Source organism: Macrobrachium nipponense, chromosome 23, assembly GCF_015104395.2.
Source record: "Macrobrachium nipponense isolate FS-2020 chromosome 23, ASM1510439v2, whole genome shotgun sequence".
Lineage (NCBI taxonomy): Eukaryota > Metazoa > Arthropoda > Malacostraca > Decapoda > Palaemonidae > Macrobrachium > Macrobrachium nipponense.
In genome coordinates this window covers 68836969-68846968 of record NC_061090.1, presented here as the reverse complement: position 1 = coordinate 68846968, position 10000 = coordinate 68836969, and positions in this window count along the sequence as shown.

Below are 10000 nucleotides of genomic sequence, written 5' to 3'. Positions count from 1 at the left end.
TACTTTGAATTTACCTCAAAATTTACGTTCCTGTTAATTAATATTGGAATTTCGACATATGATAAATATGAGTTTTTCCTCTGGGTATTTTTTTTTCAGTCCTACCAATTACTCCTGCGAGTCTTGCTAGGATACAGAATTAGATGCATCGGAAGAGTACTACATTCAAACTGCTAGACGAAATAGGCAAAGATCTTATATATCTGACTATTTCATCGCTCCATGTGATTATTGAAAATAAGAAACTTTGTACCCTATATATGTAATATATATATATATATATATATATATATATATATATATATATATATATATATATATATATATATATAATATATATATATATATATATATATATATATATATATATATATATATATATATATATGTATATGTATATATATATATATATATATATATATATATATATATATATATATATATGTATATATATATATATATATATATATATATATATATATATATATATATATTATATAAGTATATATGTATTCCAAGGACACGTACACGCATATATTTGCGTGTATATATAGTTGTATAATTGTACAGAAAATCTATGTATTTATGTAAACATGATTACATGTACGTATGTACGTATCTCTGTATGTTTATAGTCCATATCCTGTTTAATTTTCCACACAAGTCTAGACTCGCGGATTTGAAATAAAATAAAATAGAATAAAACGAAATCAAAGTAAATCAAAAGGAATATTATCTGGAGACCAAAATATATATATATTTCAACTTCAATCGATTTGGTTGATTTCGAATTACCAGTTGACCTCCCGTGCAGACATTATGGCGATGGTGAATGTCAGTTCGTCTGGACCCTGGAGATGTTATTGTTTCACAGCGCCCCCTCAAACAATGAGCCATATTCGCTGACGTTAATGGTGCGGAGGTTATCGATTCCTCGTCAGAATGCCAGTTAAGGAAGGTTAATGCGCTCCTCCAATGTGCTTTGCATAAGAAAGCCGCGTGATCGCTTCCGAGATGATTTTGTCATGGAATTTTAAAGATAGGTTAGATAATGCTGCAGATTAATATGTTTTAAATGTAAGAACTGTACAAACAGTATCATGGATTATGCACGCTTAAACAAACTGCAGAGATATAAAAAAATGACCAATATATACTATACAAATTCAGTAATCTTCAAGAAGGGAAAGCATACAAAAAAAGGTAATTGTTTAATAGGAGGGACGCACGCATAAAATTGTACGTCGAGAACATTCGTTAATAAACATACAAGGAAATATCAGTTTTAATATATTGACCAATATAAACGGAAATGTTTGGAGATGTGCCCGAGAATTATGTATGTGAAAATATCAATTTTTTCTCTATTTATCATACGTAAATTATATCAAAGCATATCTACATGATTTTATCTATACAATTGCTTGATATGTAAGAAGAATCTGACAAAGTTATCATATATCGGGTTTTAATTACTTTTAAAAACTACATCGACCTTAGAAGTTCGTTCTTAATATTTCCATTAAAATCACCTGTAAAGATATAATATGACTATTTTAGTTTACCGTACCTAAGCTCAATACAGCATCCATCTTGTACAGGACTGAAATCAATCTATTTGACATCGAAAACAAAATATAGTTTAAAGAGCACAAATGAGCTTCAAAGGTGCATTAAAAAGTGTAAGCCGCAAATGACAAGGGAATTCAGTCACCTTCGTGCAATTTTTCCCTCATGTCCCACGTGCAATTAGCGTTGTTTTTACATGGGGATAACTTAAGGTTTGAGCAATACCCTTCGCCGGAATGAAATCTTGAGAAGAAATTGTAGTTCCTGGAACTTGGCTAATTACCAGACAATCATAGAAAATTGGTCCGTCGGGGGTTAACCAGAAATATCTCCAGGAATTCCTGCCTCTTCAGCTGATGTCCAAATCATCCTGGAATTACCTCAATTATCTTCTGTACCTAATGATTACCTTTCCGGCTGTTCGTTTTCTTTTATCTCCGTTGCTTTTCATCGTATTAAAGGCTTCATATTTCTGTATTTCTCTTTCTTTATCATGAACTGGTGGTGTTTTCCTAACGAAGTATTTGATGTTTGAAATAATTTATTATTATTATTATTATTATTATTATTATTATTATTATTATTATTATTATTATTATTATTATTATTAATTATTATTATTATTATTATTATTATTATTTAAAATGTTCCAACTGGATCATATATTCCAACGAAAAAGGCGTAAATAAACAAAAACAACAACAACAACAACAGCAACAACTACAATAATAATAATAATAATAATAATAATAATAATAATAATAATAATAATAATAATAATAATAATAATAATAATAATAATAATAATAATAATTATGATGATGATAATAATATAATTATTTTTATCATTATCATTATTATTATTATTATTATTATTATTATTATTATTATTATTATTATTATTATTATTATTATTACGTATAAAAAGTGAACAAAAAAGGCAGGAATTTCACTCCCATGTACTCAAATAACTGCCACATAACAACACAAAATGTGACACATAGAACGTTTAGTTAAAACATGCCAATAGATAAGTCACGAATGTATATGAAAAAAAAAAAAAAACTTTTGGATGGTAAATTACTTTACATGAAAATCACTCCATTAAAAATCTAGGGAAAGATGACGGTAGCAAACATCGATTGAAAGAATCTCGTCACCTCGTGTGTGACTGACTGAGGGACTTTGGAGCTCAAAAACCAAATCGACGACAGGTGAATCATTCTCTTCGTCACGGTTATTGATTGATTGATTGATCATGGAATTTAGGGCATAGCCCAAGCGCTGGGACCTGCAAAGGTCATTCAGCGCTGCAGCATTATATGATTGAATGAAATGAATTAAATGAATGCATACGTGAATCAATTAAAATCTCTCACACAAATGACCAATTAAAACAAAAAAAATAAAATCAATATAAAATAAGATAAAATCAACACAAAATAAAAACTGAGTTAAAATTTGCCACCACTTAAAATTCATAAAAAATCCCAATGCATTTTAAAAAACTCACTAGTGCAGAAATATCTGCTTTGTCATCTAGAACATCGGCAAGAGATGTTCCATCAAGGTGTCACGGTTATTGAGAGCTTAGGCTCGGGAAAATGACTTTGCCGTTTTGGAATCTGTGAGATTTAGGCCCGATGACAAGGAAAATTGAGAATAAAGGAAGTATCAAAGGTATATCAGGAGGAAAACCTCGCAGTTGCACAATGAAACAACAAGAGGGGCGGAGAGTAAGATTGAGGAAAGGGGATATGAACGGAGACACAGTAAAACATTAAAAGGAATGACAGGGGTTGCAGCTAAGGGCGAAGAGACGTCTGAAGAGGACCTTAAGTAATGTCTACAGTCCACCTCACAAGGGACTACCCCCGAACTGGTCAAATAAATGAATAAATAAAAAGGGTGGAAGAGTTAAGAGGATTGAGATAGGTTTCTTTTATAATAATCTGGAAGGACAGAGGCAACTTGAGCATTTTCAAGTTTGGTAGCAGAAGTCGTTACTGATTTTTATAATAAAAAAATAATATCCGTTTCTCTGGGATTCAGACACTCGTGATATTGATTCCAGTTACTCAGTACAACCAAACCAACAGAGACGAATTCATCAGCCTGCTCAAGGCATGATAGTGAAATGGATTAGATTTAAACCTTAGATATATTTTTCCCCATAAATGATGTAGTGCCTTTGTTAACCAAGCGGTAGCTGAACGCTCTTGTCAGAGTTCAGTACTGTGTGTGTGCGCGTGTGTGGTCGTCAAAGAAGAAACTGTTTTATATCTATATTAAGACAATAAAAATTTCCCATCAATATATACAAAATCAATGCGATGACATAATATTCACCCGTATGAAAGTGATGATTATACCGAATGTATTACAACAGGAAATGAAATTTCTAGAACAAACTCTGGACTTTCCATTTGGTAACACAGAGTTAGGCGTGGTGGGGGGATGCAGGATTACCAACATAAAAAGAGGCTGTATCTTGTCATTACAGAATATTAATAAAATATTTTCAAGCTGAATCAAAGAGCGACAAATTATTGTATGTTATTGTAAAATTTTCAGTTCGATAAAGAGCACCTGAGGCGACATATTGAACACGGTTTCTCTAGGATAAGACTTAAAAGTTGGTATTACTTATGTTTCAATGACCTATTAGTGTAAATGTTGGTGTTCTTTTATAGTTGATTCCGGCTAAAACCTTACAGGTTGGGAGATGGTGCTAAGGCAAGGAAAAACTTCATATAACAGTAAATTTAATAAAACGATTTGGAACCAATAATATCTCTCGAGTTTCATAAAATCAAGATAAATGTTAAAAATAAGTCCTATTTAAATCCGGCGGGTATTTGTCCTCCAGAAAAGCCAACATTAAAGTATTTCAAACGATATGGAATATGTGGAGCAGCGCTAAAATCCTTACAACCGAAAAGAAATATTAGCCTTTGTTACAGAAAAACGTGCTCCCTATTGGTACAGATAAATAAAATCTCATTTTTCCCGAGCAAAATACGTTATGTAAAACTGTTATTGGTGGCTCCGACACTCGGAGGCCCTTGCTTTCGGTAGTACAAACCTTTCCAGCTAAGGAAACTGTTTAACTAAGGGAATAGTGTTGTTTTTCTATTATTAAAATTACTAAGATATAGATATTAATATATATATATATATATATATATTATATATCATAATAATATATATATATATAGATATATATATATAATGTGTATGTATATATATATATTATTACATATTATAATATATAGTATATAAATATATATATATATATATTTATATATATATATAATATATATATATTATACATATTTATATATATATATATCAATATATATTATATATTACTATATAATATATATATATATATATGTGTGTGTGTGTGTGTGTGTGCATACGTACATATATATATATATATATATATATATATATATATATATATATATATATATATATATATATGTATATGCATACGTACACACACACACACAACACACACACACACACACACACATATATATATATATATATATATATATATATATATATATATATATATATAATTTCTATATCTATCGTACAGCCTTGCAATGGTCTTACATCTATCCATAATAATGAGTGGTGTGTTGTCAATATGTTTGTAATTCTAGCTTTTCGTTCACCTTCAGTCCCGCCCTTTTATGTTATGTAAGAATCGATGTTACGAATTCCCTCGTGAATAGGTAAGTTATATTTCTAAAGCGTCTTGCTTCGGCACTAATCTTCGAAAAACAAAGTTAGTTTCTCATTACTGTGGTCTAATTTACGTTTTTGGAAATTTTGCTTTTTTTTCCCTATGGCAATCACAACATGACGTTTTCGACCAATGTTTCTCCCACGTGTCGATAGATGGCCTCAGTGCCTCCTTTTTCAGAAAATAAAGCCGGACAAATCCAGTTCTGAGTAACATTTCTTGGCAAATCGTTTCTTGTTTAACAACCCTTACAGTAGTTTCCGAACTAGTGAATGACATCTTATAACAAGCATTTTTATGTTTGTTAAAAGGAATAAATAAAAACTTACATCAGTCAAGAAAATATTTGCGAAATCTCATGAGAAATAATGATACGTTTGCAATCTTAATTTATCCCGTGGATAAGGATACGATTTATAGTGATATGGCATGCACATATTATTCAATTTTAGTTACTCCAATATGTACTAAATGTGATATTGCTAGTTTTCTTTCATGTCTATTGAGTAAACGTTTATTGAGTGATATAGCTCAGTATTTTCAGATAATAATAATAATAATAATAATAATAATAATAATAATAATAATAATAATAATAATAATAATAATAATGATGATGACTTTCAAAAAGTTAACCGAATTCAAAAGTAAAGTCCAGCGGTATCTGAGGACGAGATTTAGCTTCATGGAAGCAGAATTAGAACCCTGCAGAGAAGCCACCGCGCTGGTCAATTCCCCGCCCGAAATACGTCAACAAGAAAGGGGTTAATTTCCAAAACATTATTCAAGAGGTATGAGTAACAGAGGAGATGGGAACAGTTATCAACATACATTAGGTTGAGATTCCCAAGATGGGAGGAAAGGATAAGATGATGATTACTTTTCACTTAGTTTGCATTTTATATTTAACGTTATCGTATAACCATTCCAATCTCTAAGTAATGTTCAATAATGATCTTTGTTTTTTAAACATGGGTATTCAACCTAGGGCGATAACGCTTTTAGAGAATGTAATTTCAATTGCTGTCATGGTTTTGTTTAGGAATTAATAAATTTTTGATTATTCTTGACTTTAAATCTATGCGCAGAGAGCAATACTTGATCGAGGGATATTTGCAGTTGACGTTATCTTGGAAGCCATTTGTAGCAGATGATAATATCTGAGTTTCCCTTTAGTGTTTGGTTTAAAAGTGTTCGTCTGATTGAGGAAGTTTCTTAGAACATATTCTAGTAGCGCCAGACTCCATCGATTGGGTAATTAATTCTGGGAAACAGAAGGCGAAGACACCCAGTCGCGCGCGGGCACACACATACACATGCACACACCTATATACACCTGTGTGTGTGAATGTGTACTTGTTTGTGGGTGTATATCAGTCACGCCTTTTTCATAGGTAAGGAAAAAGTAATAAAAACTGGGATATGATAAAGGAAGTAGTAAAAATCATAACCAAAGCAGTACTGAAAGAATAAAAAAAAAAAAAAAAAAAAAAAAAAAAAAAATGACCCTCCGAAGATTATTTCCCTTACACCAAAGCAAATCAATTCTACGTCTAATTCTCGTCCTTACAACATTTTTGTTTGAATGTTAATACGAACTTAAAAACCGCCACAAACATGAACAAACAAGCTCAGACAAAAACGACATACATCTTATGACATATATCTCACGACCACTTTTTCTAAAGACATCATATTTACCGCCAAGACAGCAAATTCCTCTGCGAGGGGGAGAAAACGCATTATCCTTTAGTTTACTGCCCTGCCAAAGATGGGGAAGGCCACGGGATTTCTATCCCGCTCTTACGCAACGTGTCAGAATCACCTGGTGTGGATTGAGGATAATCTTTTTATCTCTTTTAAGTTTTTTAAGGTTTTCACCATTATGCAATAGATTTGTTGACGGCAAAGAAGTTTGATAAAAGGCGTAAATAATGATACATTATTTAATAATGTATCAATAAATAAATGCAGTTCTCATTTAATTTAATTCACTCTTTTTCTACATATTTGCGCATGAGCACACGCTCACTCACAGTCACAAATATACATGAATGCACACACACATATATATATGAATGTATATGCATATATATATGTGTGTGTGCATGTACACACGCACGTGATTGTCAACACGTAAAAGTACTTGCCCTTTACTAATCTGTCTCTTCCCCTGGCAGCAATCTCTAAAGACTCAGCATTCATTGCTTTTCCTATACAAACATCCCCCATATATTCCTGGTGATTTACAGTTACACATGCTGAGGAAACTGGAGATCTATATTCCGTGTTATGTTGTTCACCGGAGTTTTCTGGTCTATTCTGTTTCTTTGGATTTTGCCTGGTTTACAAATTGCGCGACAGACGATCCCTATGTTCTTTTGAATGTGATTTTATTTATCTTTCGTTATTTCTAGTTATTTACCTTTTGATTTCCCTCTTCCCGGAATTTTCATCTGTGTTTGGTTTTAATCTGGATTTGTGGTTCTCTTGATAAATAAATATTCAATTCAATTTATTCTAGGAAGATTGTTCAAATTATAGCTATAGGTATTATCATCGGAAGTTTTTTTTTTTCAATATTCCAGAACTTATACATTGGCATGACGAGATAAATGTAAACGTGACAGACAAAATTTTTATATTTAGCCTTCATTCTTCGTTACTCCTTTTCAAGGAAAACATATTTATTCATTTATATTTATGTATTTTTATCTAAACCACTGGCCTCAATTACACACAAGCAGAGATCATTCTTACTTCACCTTCCCTCGATTGTATCGTTCCTCTGTTAAATTAATTAGTTTCAGACCGAACTGCTTTCATTGAAAATAATCTAATTGAATGCAAATGTAAGTTCACCTTCTTGGGACATCGAACTCACAATATAATTTTTAGCTATGTTGCTCATGTAGAGACGTTTACTTACATTCAAAATTAGATACTGATCTCCAAAATATATAAAAGATTCTAATCGTAACTATAATCAATTGATCATAGAGGTTCTAAAACCACAAGCCCGTCAAAGCTCTTCTGCGCTTATGTGAAAATAAATACTTAGGTTTCGCGTAAAGTTATGAACTGAACATGAAATACATTTGCACATTTATGTAAAAATACCCAATGACATTATTCTACTAGATACATATGCACAATTAAGTACATACACTTGTAAAACAATATTCTAGCTCCAAGCATTTGTAAGGTGCAACGAGCTAAGAATAATAATACAAAAAACGAGACACTTAACGAAGTTCTCTTTATTCCAAGATACTTGTCCACGCCAAATGAAGGATGAGAGAATACAATAGACCTTCCCTGTTATCCATCTTCTCTGTTCTTTCCAGAACCACACACGCGCACACACTCACAAAGGAAAACTCTCTCTCAAAAAAAAAAAAAAAAAAAAAAAAAAAAAAAAACGCCGCAGAACTAACCATATGGCTGAGCTGTTCCATAGCTTAATCAAATTTCAATATCTATCAAATATATCTCTCGAATTCCACATTCCAGTCTTTTGGCCCGATAGAGAAGACGCGTAGGACTCTCTTCCAAGGAAAGTCGTTGGGCTGTGAAAGGATCCGCGATTTCTTTTGTGTGAGGATGTAGGTAGAAAGGATTTTCAGGCATTCTATGGTTAAGATAAAATGAAATAGGGAATCCTATGAATGATTGTGTAGGCGTAGTCTAGAGAAATTCATCTTTTGTATGATGAGCTGAGAAATACGTTGGGTATGGATTTATAAATAAGAAAATACACACATATAATCACTCACATACACAATGAAGGGTAATACACTAAAAAAAAACTTGTGATTTAGTATAATCTTTATAAGGCACTTTAGCAATGTAAAACATCTAAATTTGAACGACTAAAAATAATGAAAATATAACCTTTTTTTCGACGCTGGCATGAACATACAATAGCCTTTTCAAACTGTTTAGAAATCAAAACATCCAACACTAAATATATACATCTTAGAATTTGGTGTATATAAAAAAAGTTTAAATTCTCTCCGACGCTCGCATACCTTTCCATTATATGATTCTATTTTGCCATAATTCTCAATTCTTTCAAGCTTTAATAACCTCTCTCTCTCTCTCTCTCTCTCTCTCTCTCTCTCTCTCTCTCTCTCTCACTCTCTCTCTCTTTTTAATTCCACGTTCTCCACGGACCTAGTCCACATCCTATTGTCACTTACTTAAAAGCTAAATAATTTGTTTTTCTCTTGTTAAATAGATGCAGGGGTCTGAACGGAAATAAACGAATTCCTCTTAATCTCAAAAAATCTATTCGTGTTTACTTAAAGGTTAAGGCCTGTGGTTCTAAAGATGTAATTTCAGGGTGAATAGGGGCATAACAAATAATGTAGTTTTTCTTATATTGGTGACAACACGAATTTTTAAGTTCATTTACTATTTATCTGATAACAATCTTAATCATTTACTACAAACACATACACACACAAACAAATAGTATGTATGTATGTATGTATGGTGATAGTGAGTACATATACACACACATATATATGTATATATATATATAAAAAATATATATATATATATATATATATATATATATATATATATATATATATATATATATATATTATATATATATATACGTGTGTGTGTGTGTGTGTGTGTGTGTGTGTGTGTGTGTATATATATATA